This window comes from Nannospalax galili, unplaced genomic scaffold (assembly GCF_000622305.1).
Source record: "Nannospalax galili isolate Female #2095 unplaced genomic scaffold, S.galili_v1.0 scaffold293, whole genome shotgun sequence".
In the NCBI taxonomy this organism is placed as follows: domain Eukaryota; kingdom Metazoa; phylum Chordata; class Mammalia; order Rodentia; family Spalacidae; genus Nannospalax; species Nannospalax galili.
Window position 1 is genome coordinate 1,750,907 of NW_008337147.1, and position 17,250 is coordinate 1,768,156.

The 17,250-nt window shown below is 35.4% G+C and overlaps 1 non-coding gene across 1 annotated transcript; it reads left to right on the forward strand.

Annotated features, from left to right (window-relative positions):
- The first annotated feature begins 439 nt into the window (after positions 1-439).
- On the forward strand, positions 440-550 carry LOC115070222. Its single transcript, XR_003849418.1, has one exon. It is a non-coding gene; the product is annotated as a U6 spliceosomal RNA (small nuclear RNA).
- The last annotated feature ends 16,700 nt before the right edge of the window (positions 551-17,250 follow it).

Genomic DNA, 17,250 nt, shown 5'->3' on the forward strand with positions numbered 1-17,250 from the left:
GGTGTATTGTATGAAATGCGCAAAATTCAATAAAAATATATACATTGGGAAAATGTATAGTTTTTCATGAGAATTTCAGACTAAATCTTCAACATAGAGATAGCTGTGAGCAAAGACAACCTTCTCATAATCTTAGAGAAATTTTGGATTCTTGAGAAGACAACATAAAAGAGGATATATTAGCAATAATTTAGCTGACTACATGAGGGTGTCATGTGAGACTGGTTTTATTGTAGTTTGGAGGCTGTCCATATGTTAAGAGATATGATCAATCTTCAACCCTTCCATACCCATATTGTTAGCTTGCAATTCACAATACTTAAGTTTATGAATGAGAAACCCGTACTTTCCTTTTTCTTACCTTCTGATTTAACTTTTCCAACTCTGAGAGGCTTCTTAAAAGGCCTAATAGCTATAGTGCTTAATCATAAAAATATTTTTCACTTTGGCATCACATATACTAAAATTGGAATGATACAGAGAAGATTAGCATGGCCCCTGCTCAAGGATGACATGCAAATTCATGAAGAGTTCCACATGAAAAATTTTTCATATAAAAAGGAGGCATTAATAAAAATCAATCCATTATGTTATTTGAAACTTAATTATGCTTTGTGCAAATATATTTTAAAACCTTAAAGAGTGTGTCTCCCTAGTTGAAGTGCTTATATGTTTGGGAATATGGGTATATAGATGTTGATTAATAAAAGAGATTCTGAATTCCACACCCGTTTTCTGCAGAATTTATAATCCACAACTCATTGGGTATAGTGCTGTTCTCTGGTTCTTTACTCCTGATTAACAAAAGGTTTTATAAAACCTCATCAGGGCTGGAGAAACAGCTCAGCAGTTAAAAGCACTGGCAGCTCTGGCAGAAGGTCCAGGTTTGAATCTCAGCACCTACATAGCGGTTAACAACTGTTCATAGCTCCAGTTCCAGGGGTTCAAACACCCTCTTCTGTGCTCTGTGGGCATTGCATGACACAAGTGCACTTATTTACATGTAAGCAATCTGCTCATACACATAAAATAAAAATTAATAAATAAAAATATTATCATAGGGCAAAAGTTTTTATTTTTATATAATATAGAAGGGTTGCATTATAATTTAAAACTAATCTGTTTTTGTTTATCCTACTATTCTCTCAAAGTCATTTAAGTGTTTCAATAGAAACCCAGGTCTTTGAGACCCATGCACAATATCTGTATAGTAAATGACAATAAATGACCCCTCTATTAAAAACATTTCCACCAAGTATAGAGTGAATTCTGTAGTGTACTGTCCATATAGCCACCTTCAAGAAGTTTTCCCTGCAACTTCTAAGAGTTGCGAAGGCTAGTTCTAACAAACTCCATTTCCAGGACATTTTTCCTAAACTTATTTTATGTTTTCTTCCTATGAAGAGTTTACATTTATTGCCTGATTTGCATTTGAAATCAAATGTCTATTGTAGTCCAGTCAGATATACGTTCGGCCTGATAAAAAGAAGTACACTAAAGGAACTATGGGACTGACCCAAGGAAACGTGGGCAGGGATAGTATATAGAGTAGAAATGGATCTTGAGAGACTGGACCAATGGCCAGCACTCTAATATAGATGACACATGCTGCAGAGAATAATGCTTCATGCCGCTAGGTGGCTTTTGAGAATGAGAGGAGGACGACTTCCATTGAACACAAACGGTGGAAGAAAAGATAAAAATACTCAGAGAGTTTAACCTATAAGAGTAGATTAACTGCATGAAGCCTGAACACACAGCTGTCCACTATGCTTTATGAGGACAGCGACAGATTTTATTTTCCACAGAGACCAGGTGAAAAGGGCACCTTGGAAGTCAATGGTGACCATATTTCATACTTGGAAAAAAACCAGAGCTAACATTGATATCTAAGGACACCAAAAAACTCTGATCCAAAGGGAAATATACAATCATAAATAGAAAGATGTGCAAGGAAGACAAAACAATAATCAGAGGGAAATGAAGTGCTTTGAAATACATATATGTTTAAAAGCAAATGGCAGGCCTAGGTAAAATATCAGGAGAACTAATAGAAATCTTATTCAGTATATAAAAGTCAAAAGAAGTGAGGAAGGAGGATTAAGGAGGCTAAGATTTATTGCCAAACTATAACTCCATACTATACCACTATCACTTGCCTAGTTTCCTGAAATGAACCAATTTTTGTAGCCTGAAAGAAGGACCAGTTCTCTAGGAGGAAAGAACTTACAAATTCATCGAAGTAATATTGGGCTGTAAATTCCAAATCTTTAACAAGGGATTCTACATTCATTTACTTGTATAAATGAATTCATTTCTGTATACTAAGGAAAGGATAGAAAGACATTCTAGAAGAGGTATGGACAAAATTTGCAGTGATATTGTTATACAGAAAGCTAAAATGTCCCGGTGATGCTCTGTTACAGTAGAAACACATAGAGTCCAGGTAATAAGTTGGTTAATGGACCCATACATAGATAATTCTCTCATTTACAAATGTATATTGATAAGGTAAAGATTCAAATTAGTTCCACTAACCTAAATAACAAACTAGGATAGTAGAATATTTTTCTTCTTTTTTTTTTTCAGTTTTCGTTGCTGTTTATTGTAGATTTGTATCCTGTGTCAAATTCAAGGTATTATCGATAAAATTTTTCAGCCAGCAGCAAGAAGTTCAAAAGTTCTTCTGTCTCTGAAACAGAAAATATATATTTATATAACATTTATGTAGAAATTAATATACCGGTTCAAAAAAATACAAAAAGGAGAATGTCAAACAAAATCCTTTAAACTGTTCAAGGAGCTATGATAGTAAACCAAAATAATATAGCATGAATTTTTCTTAGTCTTATAAGACACAAGGATTGTAGTCCCATCTGTTTTCCACTGCATTCACTGAGTCTTTTTCCCTACAACGAATTAATCAGAAAAATTCTCGAGTGTGAACGTGAAACATTAAGCACCACACACTCAGTCAAGCAGTTTGAACAGCCTTTTGGGGAAAGCTTGCAATTAAAAATGTTCTAGATATCAGAGTTCATCCAAATTAGGTTCATTTGCATAGATGTCCAGTTATATATCTATAATCTGGAAATCTGAAATTGAAATGTTGAAAAATATAACGTCTTATTAGTTTATATTAATATTACAAAGTAATGGAATTCATTGTGAAATTTTCATATGCACATATTATGTACATTGATAATATTTGCCCCACTATTACTGTCTACTATACCACTTCCCCTTCCTCTTTCATAAGCCACATCCCTAGAAGTTCCCCCTTCACTACCATGTTCTAACTCCCCTAAATTTCACCTATATCAGAAAACATGAAGTATTTATCTTTATGAATCTGACTAATCTTGCTTAATGTATCTCCAGGTCCATATATTTTCCTGAAAACAATATAATTCTGTTCTTTGTGACTGGATAATAGTCATTATCTACAATGTATACATACACATATACCATAAACACACACACACACACACACACACACACACACACACAATGATATATATCACAGACACACCTATTTATCTGTTAATGGCAACTAGATTGATAATATAAGATGACTACTGTCAAAAATGAAACAATAATCCTAGCCATGTAACCCTCTCTGGATTAAATTGAAAAGGATTATTCTGAGTATGAATATAGCAGTGGTATAGCTGTAATGTGTTATACTCCTACTTTTAACTCTTTTTTTTTATTTTTATTGATCTTTTAAAATTTCATACAATATTTTCCACTCACATCCAGACCCCTGCCACCAAACCCTATACACTCTGCCATACATGTTGAGTCCTATTCATTCACATGTTTGTACCTTAATGTCCTTCAGTGTAAATGTGTCCATTGGAGTCTAGTCAGAGATTCCAGTGGTTGTAGTAAGCCATACTCTCCTTCACCCAGCAGCAACCAAGCAATCAATTTCAAATAGATCTCTATCTAGTGCTGATCCACCACCTATTTCTCACCTCCCCTTTGGACCCTTTTTAATTAATTTGATGTGGGTCCCATGTTGGATGCCACCTCTGCCACAGGCTCACATGAGAAAGCCTCCATTGGCCTGGAAGCCTCCACCTCATATGTTACAATATAGCCTCACTTTTGAGACTTCTGTTCTGCTTCAGTGGTCTACATGTGAGTTTGCATTCAGTAGCATGTTTTTTTTCTTATTATGAGTCCAGGGAAAATAAGGAAATCTGCTAACCTAATATCTCAAGTATAACTCTTTCTGTCCAGGATTTCTTTCATTATTTGGAGTCTTTGTGCCCCATATTAATTTTAAGATTTCCTATATGAATAAATAGTATTTACACAATTTCCACCCCTCTTCTCCTTCCAACTCTTCCCATTGTCCCCATAATCACTTCATCTTGAAATCATATCTCTCTATATAGCCATATATATCTATATATAGATATATAGATATATATGGTCTCCTACTGAGTTCATTAGTGTTGCACTTATTTGCATGTCTTTAGAGCTGACCACTTAGGAATGGGATCTTTTCTCTGAAAATTAAAAAAGAAAACAAAAAACAAACAAAAAAAAACCCAAACTGAAACCAGCCAACCAACCTAACAACAAAGAGAAACTGTTCATCCTCCCCCAGCAACTATTCAATAGCAGTGTGTGGTATCTTCAGCAATAGGGTCTTACCTTGATATTCTGGGGGTTCCTTGGACTCCACTGACCAACAACTGGAAGGGAGATCACCTCCTGCTGAGGACTGAAGATTTTTGTCAGTCTATTTTATTTTTACTTATTTTTTGAAAATTTCATACATTTATACAATGCATCCTGATTATATCCACCCCTTACTCTCCACTCTTATTTCCCATAAAAATCCCCATCACTTCTCCTCCCAAATTCATGGCCTATTTATTTATTTATTTAATTTTTAACCCATGTCCAATTAGTGTTGCTAATATTCACATTGGCATGGGGTTACTCACTGGAGCATGAGGGACCTATCAGTGGACACATTCCTAAAGAAAATGATTATCCCTTCCTAGCAGCCATCAATTTCCAAAATCTCCTCAGCTCAGCATGGAGCCTTGAGAGGTTCACCCCCTCCATGCAGAAAGTTTTAGCTGTCTTAATCATGAGTAGACAACCAGAGTTCCTGTGAGTTCATGTGTGAAACAGCCATGTCACGTCCAGATGACAGTATTTCACAGCACTCCTCCTTGTCCTCTGGCTCTTACATTGGTTCTATCATTTTTAGGTGATGTTTCCTGAGCTCTGTGGGAGGGGTTGATATAGATGCTCCATTTGTGGTTGAGCATTTAATCTCAGCACCTTGAACAGTAACATGTCTCTGCATTAACCACTACCAGTTGCAATAAGAAGTTTCTCTGACCAAGGGAAGTAAGAGCACACATATCTTTGGATATAAACATAAATACTTAGAAAGCAATTTGATAAATGTCCATACAGGAAAAACTATATCAATAAGTTCTCTCCTAGGGATTATGGCTTCCCTAGCCATGGGTTTTTCCCTTGTTTACAGTATGACATGAGTCCAATCCTTCTGTGGAGTAGGCCTCAAATCCAATCAAGAGAACAGTAACCAACAGGTAACCAACTGGTTACCTCCAGAAATTCTTGCTGCTATTGTACCAATCAGCATATCTTGTCTGGCAGATCAATATTGTAGCATGAAGGGTCCAATGACAGATAAGACAAAAGATGTAGTTTCTTTCCTAGCAACATGTATAGCACCTGGCCAGCAGGCTGAGTATACTGGCAGTTAAAGATTTATTTATCAGTTTCCTATAGCTAAAGTATGTGGTTTCTTCAGTAATAGGATCTTACCAAGTTATGGGAGGTAACCAAGAGCAATAGCAACAGCCTGTAATGTTTTAGATGCCTCTGGAGCTTCTTTGAACAAAAATGCATGCCTGACACTGAGATTTTTCATTTAATAACCCACGTCTTCTGGGAGTATCATTGTTCATTAATGTGTGGTACTTCTATGAGCATTGTCATTGTAATTCTGGTGAGTATTGAATGGACTGTTTAAAGTAGTTTTTGGTAATATGGTGTTGCATGGACTTGTCCTCTGCCTGGCAAGCAGTGGATGGATGCCTTCTTTTCAAGCTGGGATTTCCCCAATTGTTTCAATCACCACAAATGAACTTTCTGTAGGAGGGGAGGGTCAGAGAGAGTCATTCATGCCATCCATCCAACCAGCTGGCCAGAGTGGTGCAAAGGGAAGGGACTAAAGATAGGGACAAGGGAAGCCAGAGAGAGGGGGTAGCCTTTGCCATCCTCCTTTCATCATAAGGATGATTTGAGGAGGGGGCCCAATGCTGTGTGTGCCTTTCAGAAGGAATTTTTGCAGCATATGGCCATGTTCACAATATTAATTCTGCCAATACATGAAGATAGGTGATATTGTCCATCCTTCAGTATCTTCATATTTTTAAATATCCTTTTTACAGTTTTCATTAAGTTTATTTCTCGGACATCTTTTGCTTGGTTTTTTTTTTTTTTTTGCTTGTTTTGAGGCCATGGTTAATGAGTTGATCTCCTAATCTCATTTTCGGTGAGATTTTTAATTATTGTATAGAAAAATCTACTGAGTTTTGGATGTTGACTTTTATATATTTGTACTTTGATAAATGTGTTTATCAGAATGAAGAGATTTTTATGAAGTCTTTAGGCTCTTTTAAGTACAGCATCTTATAATCTACAGTAGGCATGTTTTCCATATTTTCTCTTGACTTATTATTCTAATAAGTATCATAACAAGGAAGAATAGGGAGTACGAGGTTTCATTCTTGATTTTAGAGGGAATGCTTTGGGATTTTCCATATTTGCTATAATGGTGGCAGCTGGTTCACTGAAAATAGCCTTGTGGGTTAGAGTAACCTTGGTTGGCAGTTATTTACTTACAGGGCTTGAAATTGATCTCTCTATGCTTCCCTGGCTTTTAGAGTTTCTGCTAAGGGATGTTTGTAATTCTGATGAGTTTGCTTTTATACGTAACTTCTCATGTCTCTCTCACAGCATTCAATATTTTTGTTTGTTTGTTTGTTTGTTTGTTTTGCCATAGTCTTTGCATTTCAACCACAAAGTGAAATGGAAATTTTTATTTCTGGCTATGTGTCTTTGAGGTTCTAAATATCTCTTGTAATTGGATATCTAGAATGTTTTCTAGATTTGGAGATTTTTTCTGCTTTAATTGCATTGAACTGGTTTTCGCTACTACTGTTTTATATCTCTGCTTTTTTTTTTTAAATACAAGAATCATAGATTTGGTTGATTGATCATGACCCAGATATCGTTAAAGTTGTGGTCATAATATTATTTCCTTTTTAACTGAAATAATAATTCTTCAACATTTTCATCAGTCATGATATTCCTTCTCTGCTTCATCATGTCCTACTGATAATGTTTACTACTTATTTATTTTTCTGACATTTTTATTCAGGAGATTTCCACATTCTACTCAGAATCTCCATCTTTTTAATAAGTTTCTGATTTAAGCCCTCAATTTACACCTTAATTCATTCAGCTGCTTAGTTGTCTCCCCCTGAGTCATTGATTATTTTTAAAATTAAACTTTGAACCCTTTGTCTGACATTCCACTACTTTTTTTTTTTCATATTCTGTTACTAAATCTTCCCTTTGGAAGAGACATACTGTGTTGGTTTTTCATAATTTTCATCTTTCTATATTGACATTTGTACCTCAATAGGAATGAGCATCTTTTCCAATTTTATATGAGAGTCTTCATAGTCATAAGATCTTTGTTTAATTTTACCTTTTCTTGCCTTTGCATCTACCCACTTCTGCCTGCAGCCATGTACTTGAGGTTTGGCTTCATATGCAAGATGTTAGTTGTCTCTAATCTGTCATTCAGTTAGAAATCTGAGTGTGAACATGATGCCCCAGTTCTAGGAGCTGTGCTAAATATAACAATATTTTAAGGAAAGATTAAAATCAGATTCCTAATTGTATGAGAGAGGAAGAGAGTGAGAGAATGAGAGAGAGAGAAAGAAAGAGAAACAGCACTATGCTGTCAAGCATTATTATAACTTGGAAGAAAAGGAAAAAAGCAGTAACAATGATCATCTTTATTAAAAATGTTGATATTTGTTTGTCATGATATTTTTGAAGATTATAAGTTAAAATTTTGCATTGAAATAATTATCTTGATTACTAAGTTTTGTGTTTCTTGAAATTTCATGTCTGTGCAAGTGTCTTGCTCACAATATGGTGGTCCTGTCTTCACAGGACATGACCTCAGGAACTTGAGGAAATTTCAGTAGCCACTGTTGTAATGAATATGCCGTTGTGAGTCCCTAAAGAGGAAAATCAAATGAAGTAAACTTTCAGTTGTGATAGATAAAATTAGCTATTCATAGCTTTATTTAAGCTTTATTTATTTATGTTTTTCTCTGTCACTATGTCAGAACAGTGTGTGGGATGCATTAGATAATCCTTGAGATGACACACTGCTCTCAATAATACTTCATTATGTGGACTAGATGAAAGAGCCATTTCATGTAGTTGCTTTATTAAAATCTATTTGTTAAAAGCTTAAGAAATAAACTTTATGTAGATATAGATATAAGCTATCTCAGTAAAATTTATAGCAATTCAGTATTCTGGTATATGTAAGATTCTATCCTCAGTGAAGGAAATTTTATTTTATCTTTTATCTCCCACTGCCACAAAGAAAGCATACTTGATGACCAAATAAAATGTAAAGACATTAGCTTTGAGTTGATTATAGAATGGGAAAGGGCTTTTGAAAGTTCTGGCTGTGACACAAGCAACCGTGCTACAAGGTTGCTTGGAAAACAGTAGAACAGATTCTATGGTATTAGAAATATCTGTGGTAGGCAAATATCACCTTGGAGAGTTATAGCATGACCCAAGTAGTAAATTATAATATGGACACTTTAGTGTTCTGGAGCAAGTATACGCCATCTGTAGCAAAGAATTATGCTCTATTAGATAAACAGCCATGACATGCTAGGGGTCTTGATAGAGACAGAATACCTAAATGGGTATCGTGTACCCATGCAGAGCTGGCTTCTGCCAAATTCATCTAGCCATAGGTTGATCAGGACCAGCAGCAATTAATCATGCCAGCATCAGGCATGAACAGGGCCAGAGGCCAGTAAGCAACAAGAGCAGGTGGCACAGATTCTATGACATTGACCACTGTTGCAATGGCATGTCTCACTTAGCACTTAGGATGCACCTGTTGTGTATGGAGAATGTGCTATGAATTGCTAATGAAAGACCAGAAAGGCCAAGCTTAAGTCTTTGATGCCTTGGTTTGTTATGCTAACTGTAAATGAATGTAATGTGACATAAACCAATATGATGATCAGCCTGAAAGACACATTGTAAGAAAAGTTCCCAATGGTTATAACTTTGAGGGGTACATGTGTTTAAAGGCATCAATGGGTGAATCAGAAATTTGATCAGTGGTTTAAAAGGAGAAAAACATTAAAAAGTAAAAAAAAAAAAAACATTTCCACAATGAAGTCTGTACTGTAGAGAGATCTGTAAGAATAGGCATGAGATACAAAAGATTTGTAATATGTGATCCTGTCATTGATTGCCCACCATAATTACATGAAGCAAGCAATACACAGGATGTTTGGACTGGCTGATATCATCCAGATTTTGACATCAGTCATCCAGTTTTTACAAAGTCAAACACAGTGACAAAAATATTGATCATGAATGGGTTCAGACATGTCAGTTCTCATTCAGTAACTGATCAGTGCACAAACTAACATTCACTTAACAAAACACCGATTCCTTACACCCCTCCTTAAGGAAAAAAAGAAACTGTTTCCTGGAAAATTGACTCCACTAGATCCTTGCTACTCAAGGAAAGGCAGTAATTTATCACATCATATTGACATACAATGTGCATATATGGGTATGCCCTGTTTACATGGCTTTATCCAAAGTTCACTATCCAATGGCTTATGGATTATTTTATTTACCAGTTCAGAATTCTCTTTAGTCTTGCTTCTGATTAAAGTGTGCCTGTGAGGCTATCACTACATGGTCATTGGTCAACGTTTTGTAGATTAGCAAAGCAAAAACTATTTGAACTGTACCTGGGGTACCTGTTAAAGATGATGTCCTCTGATACTAATACTCTATCCTTCAAAATGCAGCATATATTCTATGTCAACAAACATTGCATGATGCTTATACAAAAAATAATAGATCATATACCCAGGTGTGTGTTTCTCATCCTTTCAACTTCTGACTTGTATCTAAAAGTGCTGATGCTTAGAGTAGCAATTCTTCTTTTATCAAGAGATCAATGAGCATGGAAAGAAATTGTAATCCTTGTAGGGAATTCGATATGCATCACCAAAAAGAGGTAGAACTGATGCTGTACAGAAGGTGCAGTAGAGAGGATGAGATCACATTGAGGTTGATGATGTGGGTTGTTTCTTACCCAGTTTTGAGAGAAAACAGGTCAACCTGAATCATTCACCAAGAGGCTCAGGATTAGGAATGCTTTCTTTTTGAGGACAAAAGATGAGAATAAATTGTTGAATAATTTACTTTTAGCAGAAGAAATGAATCCATAATGAATAGCAGAGAAGATAAATAACACACGTTTTTCTCTGACAAGTTGTTACAGTAAGAGCTAGTGCCTTCAACTAACCTTCCCACTATAAGTAAGTTTTCCTAGTAAAGGAATCAACTTGTCATGGTAGAATAGCTGTTCTTAGGTGGGGAAAATTTTTATCTGAAGTAGATGTATCTCAGTGCACAAAAGTGGACAGTTGGACATAATATGGTGCATTAGTCAGATTCCCCACAGCTATTAATAAAGTATTATTTCCCCAGCTACTGAGTTGATTGGTTGCTACATATTCTTAGAACTCATCCTCAACAATCATCCCATTCTGCTGATTAATGTGGGCCTGGAATGCATAGCCTCCTTGTCTTAACTGAAGACCATTCCGCATATGCAAGCTCCATAACGGGACAGAGGACTGGCTGAGTCTTTATGGTGACTGGCCAGTTAGAACCCCTTTGCCTAGTCTGACTTCCATCAGATGCTCATGGGTGTTGTTCAACGAACATTCCCCCAAAACTTCCTCCATGCAATTTGCAAATGCTCAAAGTCAGAATAGGAGGAGGATGTTAACCAGTTTCCTTGAAGTTACGAGGATTTATTTTGCATCAAATAATTTTTTCTTTAAGTTTTGTCCTTAAATTTATGGCATAGAGATAATGTGCCCCTTTATGAGCCATTTAAGCTCTAATTTCTTATCCTTCCTTTTTTATTTCTGTTTCTGTTTATTTTATTTTATTTTTGTCAACTTCATAGTATTATGGAAAAAAATTAAGTTTAGGGATTTGGTTTGGTTAATTTCTTGGCCTTAGCCCTAACCAATCTTGTGAACTTGGATATGTTAGGCTTCCATCAGTAAAACTGACTCATTTGTTAATTGAAGGCACTGAACTAGATACATGATTTAAAGCACACTGAAATTATGAAAGTTAAATATTTTCCTTTTGTCAAGTTTTACATTTTAAGTCATATTGCAGTTTAGCCTACAGAATTACTGGATGTGAAAGAAAAAATTCTAAATACCATGTTTGAATTTATGGGATCAGGTCTGGTCATTCTTAAATTGGCACAAGATGCACGAGTACTATTTCACAGGACTGAAATGATGTTATTGAGGCATAGAGGCTTCCCCATGGCAGATGAGTTGCAACAGACTATGTAAACAATAATCCCGGTTGTTTCTTCTATTTGTCAAGCATCTGCAGTATTTTTGATGTAAGCATTTGTAGACATGATTGAATTCACAGTTCTTTCACTGGGTAATTACTCACTGACTACTGTTTTGTGCATAGACTAGGTCCCGGTATATACAGATGAATAAGAACATCCTCATTCTTGAATGGTTCAAAGTTCCTTGAGGGAAACAATGTGTGCACTTAGATTACAAAGCAAAGATCTTCTGTACCAGAGTATAAATGGAATGATGCTGATGGGCTGATGGATTTAGTAAGGATTTTATAAGGGCAGGATAAATTTCTTCTAAAAGGTCTGGATGTCAATCCATTTGTCTGTGTATTAGTTACTTTCTGTTTCTGTGCTAAAACACCATAACCAGGGAAACTTATAGAAGAAATAATATATTTGGCTTTGGCTTTCAGTTCCAGAGGGATAAGAGTCCATCTGGGGGGGAAGCGTGGAGGCATAGATGGCTGGAGTAGAGACCTGAGTGCACAGATACAGGTACAGGAAGGAGAGAGAGAGAGAGAGAGAGAGAGAGAGAGAGAGAGAGAGAGAGATTTCATTTGAGCCTGAGAGAGAAAATAATCTCCATAGTATTTCAATTTGAGCCTGAAGGAGAAAATCATCTCCATAGTATTTCAAGACTCTCTAGCCATCGGCTTTCCTTAGCTTCTGGTTGTCTCTTCCCAGGTGAAAACTTGACAGGGCTGCAAGTCTCCACCCCCGCCTAAGTACCCCATCTCTTTCTTTCTCTCTTTAAAGATAATCTTGTTTTGCTGGGCATGGGGGCACATGCCTTTAATCCCAGCACTCGGGAGGCAGAGGCAGGTGGATCTCTGTGTGTTCAAGGCTAGCCTGGTCTACACAGTGAGTTCCAGGATGGCTGGGGAGGGCTACAGTGAGACCCTGTCTCAAAAAGACAAAAAAAAAAAAAAAAAAAAAAATCTTTTTTGAAGGACTCACTTTAAACACACACCTGAGCAATGTCAGATAATCTACTTACTTCAGGATCCTTAACTTGATGTTATCTGCCCAGACTCCTTGCCATGCTCCTAGGATTAGGATGGAATGCTTTTCTGCAGCCATGGCTCTGCCTACTGCACTGGATGTTTTCCCAGTAAGAACAAGACCCATGCAAACTCAAACCAGACAAAAACCCAGCATATAACTAGGAAAATCAGTAAGAGGCCACAACCTTAGTTGAGGAACTACTGGCAGCTGATCACTTCTGGGTGAGGGAGTGTTGATCTTCTTTAAGGGAGTGATGCTAGATAGACTGAACAGGCTCCAGTGGATGAACTGGGGGACATCTAGGTACACAAACTTCAATCTATAGACCTTAACACATATAAGAGAGTGCGTGAAATCCAGCAGGGGTTTATGTAGGGTGCAGAAGGGGAGGGGGTATAGATATGATTGATAAGTACAAAAATTTAATAAAAATATATATTGGGAAAAAAAGAATATACTATGTACACACAGTATTTATAGGGATCAATTTCCTCTCACTTTTTCAAAAATATAGAAATAAAATTCCAAAATATTTGGAGTTATTTTTAAAATAATAAATCATAATAATGTGCCTGTAATTTTTATCTGTGTAAAATCTACTATCCTGTATAATAAAGATGAAACAAGGGTCAAATACAGTATCTATTACTAGACAATGTCTTCATTATTGCAATGCCTTGAAAGTTGCTCATGGTAACTACATGTCTATTGTTTGGTTAGGAATTAACTCTGAAATTGTTTTAAAAAATGGAAAAAACAACAACAACAACAACAAAAAAAACCAGTTGCTGTCCAAGGTCACACATGTGGCACAGGTGCAGTTCATCAGCTCTGCTGTGCTTCTCTCTAATTAGATCTGGGATTCTGTATACACATGCACCCCTAACGGCTGCGTGCCCACTCAATTAAATGAAATAGTTTCCAAATGGAGCTTCCTTAGATCTTGGCCAAATAATGTGTAAATTTTAATCTAAAGTTTATGCCAAAGACAAATATGAAGGGAGATGTATGTGTCATAGTTGGGGTTAAATTTTAATAAAAGAACTTTGACTAAATGTACTGAAAGTTAAGTGGATGTGACTAATCATTTACACATACAAAAATATTTCTGTTAAGTGTTTGTGCATAAACATAAACTTCGGTAATAAGGCATAATAAGCATCAATTATGCTATAATTGTTAAAAGGAAAGGAAGAATATTTGAAACTAGAAATTATGAACACTAGTGAACACAAGGGTATGGGCTCAGATATGGATGTAAAACTGTGGAAAACAGATTCATGACGGGGGAAAAAAATCTAAAAAGACATGAGAAGAGTTCAGTAAAACATACTAATCAACTTCTCTCCGTGAAGATGTGGATTGTAAGCTTCCAAAAGTACTTGTCTTTTTATATTTTTGCCCTTTTTATTGAATTTTTGCTACATTCATACAATATAATTTAATATCATGTAGATCCCCTCCTCTATTCTTGCCTCCCTTTAGTGTCTCCTGCTCAATTTAATGTACTCTGTATATTGTGGCAGCCATGTATTGCCACAATTTCCTTAGTTGGGTTGTAATTTCCAATCACTTCCTCATGTCTATATTAGTATTTGTTCTGTTTTGTACTTGCATGGGACTTGTGTGTGCTGTCACCATTGCTGTGTGTTCATATGAGTAATTGACCAGCATTCTAGCATATCTTTTTCTTATAAATTGGGCATTTTTCATTTTCAAAAATTCTTTTTACTTTTAGAAAATTATTTTCATTTTGGGGATTGGAATTATGGCTCAGCAGTTAAGAACACTAGCTGCTCTTGCAGAGCACCTGGGTTTAGTCCCAGCACCCACATGACAGCTAAAAACCATCTGTAACTCCAGTTCCAGGGGATCTGAGGCTCTCTTTTGACATCTGTAAGTATTGCAGCACTTGAGTGCACTTACATACATGGAGGCAACACACATAAAATAAAATAAAAATCATAAATAGAATATGTAAAATTTCCTTTTCATTTTCAAAAAGGCTCTAATTGCATAAGGAAAAATAATTTTCAAGACTTGCTGTTCCAAAACATTCTAAATTGAATGTGTCTTATAACAAGAGAACTCTGTTTCTTTGGGTTGAAAATCAGAAATCAAGAGACTGTCAAAGTGCTATTCCTTTAACACTTGTGGGAACCCTATTTTGCTTATTCTGACTATTTTGGTAGCCCCCAAATTCTTGGATGGTAGTAGTATTATTGTGATACCTGCCTCAATCTTTACATGCCGTTTTCTGTGGATTCATGCTTCTGTTTCCTTTATTTGTGAGAACTTGTCATTTCTAACTTTGAGTCTACCTTACTCTACTGTGACCAATGATACCAGCCTGACTATGTTTAGAAATGAGGTGACATTCTAAGATACTGGAAGTGAAGACATCAATATACTTTTTTAGTGGAGATGAAGTTCAACCCTCCAACTATACCACACTATCAAGCATTGTTTTCTTAGAAGGCTACAGGAAATGATCAACCTAAAATTAGTGTGGACAATTCTATCTCAGTTTCAGAAGATCAAAAAAAAAAAAAAAAGAATTAGTGTAAATTACTAAGCCTATATACATACTGGCTCACTATTCAATTTTTTAATTTTTACATTAAGAAAACAGTTTGGATAGGTTTATTCTGAACTGATAAAGTTCCTTATCTTAGTATGTTAGTCATAGCTAGTTGTAGTTGTCAATAAAGTATACTTAAGTTACTGTAATTAAATTCTACTATATATACATTCAAGAAAGAATGGATTGATTAATAATATGGATCCGATTCTAGATTTATCTCCATTCTCAAATCCCATAATTGGAATAAATATCTTTTACTTTGCTTGCATAAGGAAATGAAGAAATAATTTTTAGTGATGTTCAGCCTATTCCACAAATGTGATAATATACTAAATACTGTAAATATTATGTGTGTGTATGTAATTGCCTCCTGGAACAAGGTAGAATATGAGCAACTAAATATATAAATGCATGTGCATGCTGAAAAGTTATCTTTCCTAATTTAAGCATTTCATGAGTTTTGATAGATTTCTATTAAAGTAGACCAAGACGTAATTTTTAAAATTGGTTACATCTTCTATTTTTTGTCTTTGAAAGATACATATAGCATAGCAAATGAGTGGAGAAATTGTCAGTGCAGAAACACTCTAAATAGTCAACAACCAAACTTGTGTTTCAGAGGAGAAAAGCCACCCATTCATCTTATCTTATCTTGCGCACTTAATATTTTCTTGGGAAAATACATTTATTTTTTAAATTGTATACATTTCTATGTATATATAAACAATTGTTTTTTCTTAAAGTTGCTACAAATTGTTTTTTGTCCCAAACCATTGTGGTGTGGTTTCCAGGACTGAAATCATGATGGTACCCTGGTACCCAGCCTCCTGGTATGCACTGTGCAATTACAGATACTTCTCATACTACAGTGGAGTTATACCATGTAATCCCATTATTAGTTAAAAATATTATAGGTAAGAAGTGCATCTTGGATCCTTAACTAACATTACAGCCTGGCCTAGCAGCACAGTATACTGGAGATTCACTTGCTCATCCTTGTGATCATATAGTAATGACTTGGCTGCTACTGCCCAAAATTGTGATAAGACTATATATTTCATCTTATGTATTACTAGCCTAGGAAGAGTTCAAAATTCAGAATTTAAAGTAAACCTTCTACTGAGTACAAACTGCTTTTTATTATGGTAATGTTGAAAAATCTGAGATCAAACCATCATAAGTTAAGGGCCATTTGTATTTTCTTTCTGAGGTGTTTACACTTGTCTAAGTTCTGTTAAAGTACTGCTGGATCATGTTCTTGTTTACCCAGAAAGTCAGTGAATCCCTATTGTGCTTATTTGCATATTTCCTGTGATTTATTTATTTGGTAATAAAGCATGGGTTACAAATAATGCTTGAAAATAAACAATGGGCTTAATAGCACTTTATTTTGCATTTCCAATATCTAGCAAAATTTTGTCTACCAGCTCATATACAGTGATCAATGCTGTATTTTAATATCTAGTTAAATGATAAATGATGAACAGTCTCATAACTCTGTCACGACTCCTCCCAGACAAGGAACATGCTCTTTTTTAGTACAATATGTCAGGTTTTGCTGATTCTAAAACAAAATGCATTTTGACATAATGGGATTATACAGATTATTACTTTGAAAATGAAAGGAAGAGAATTCCATATCACTACTGTACTGGTAAAAGAAAAAAAAATCTTTGAATTCCTGCCCTTCCAGGATGTCACATAGACAGCCAAGTCCATATGAAATAAACTTTGCATTTCAGCAAGATTATATTTTGCAAACAGTTTTTCTCCCTAACCAAATTAACAGGAAAATGTAGTTTTTAAGGTAAAAACTTGAAGCATGGCCCTCTTGGTTATGTCTAATTTTGTCAGTAGCTTCACTCATCTTTAAAAAAAAAAAAGACTGATT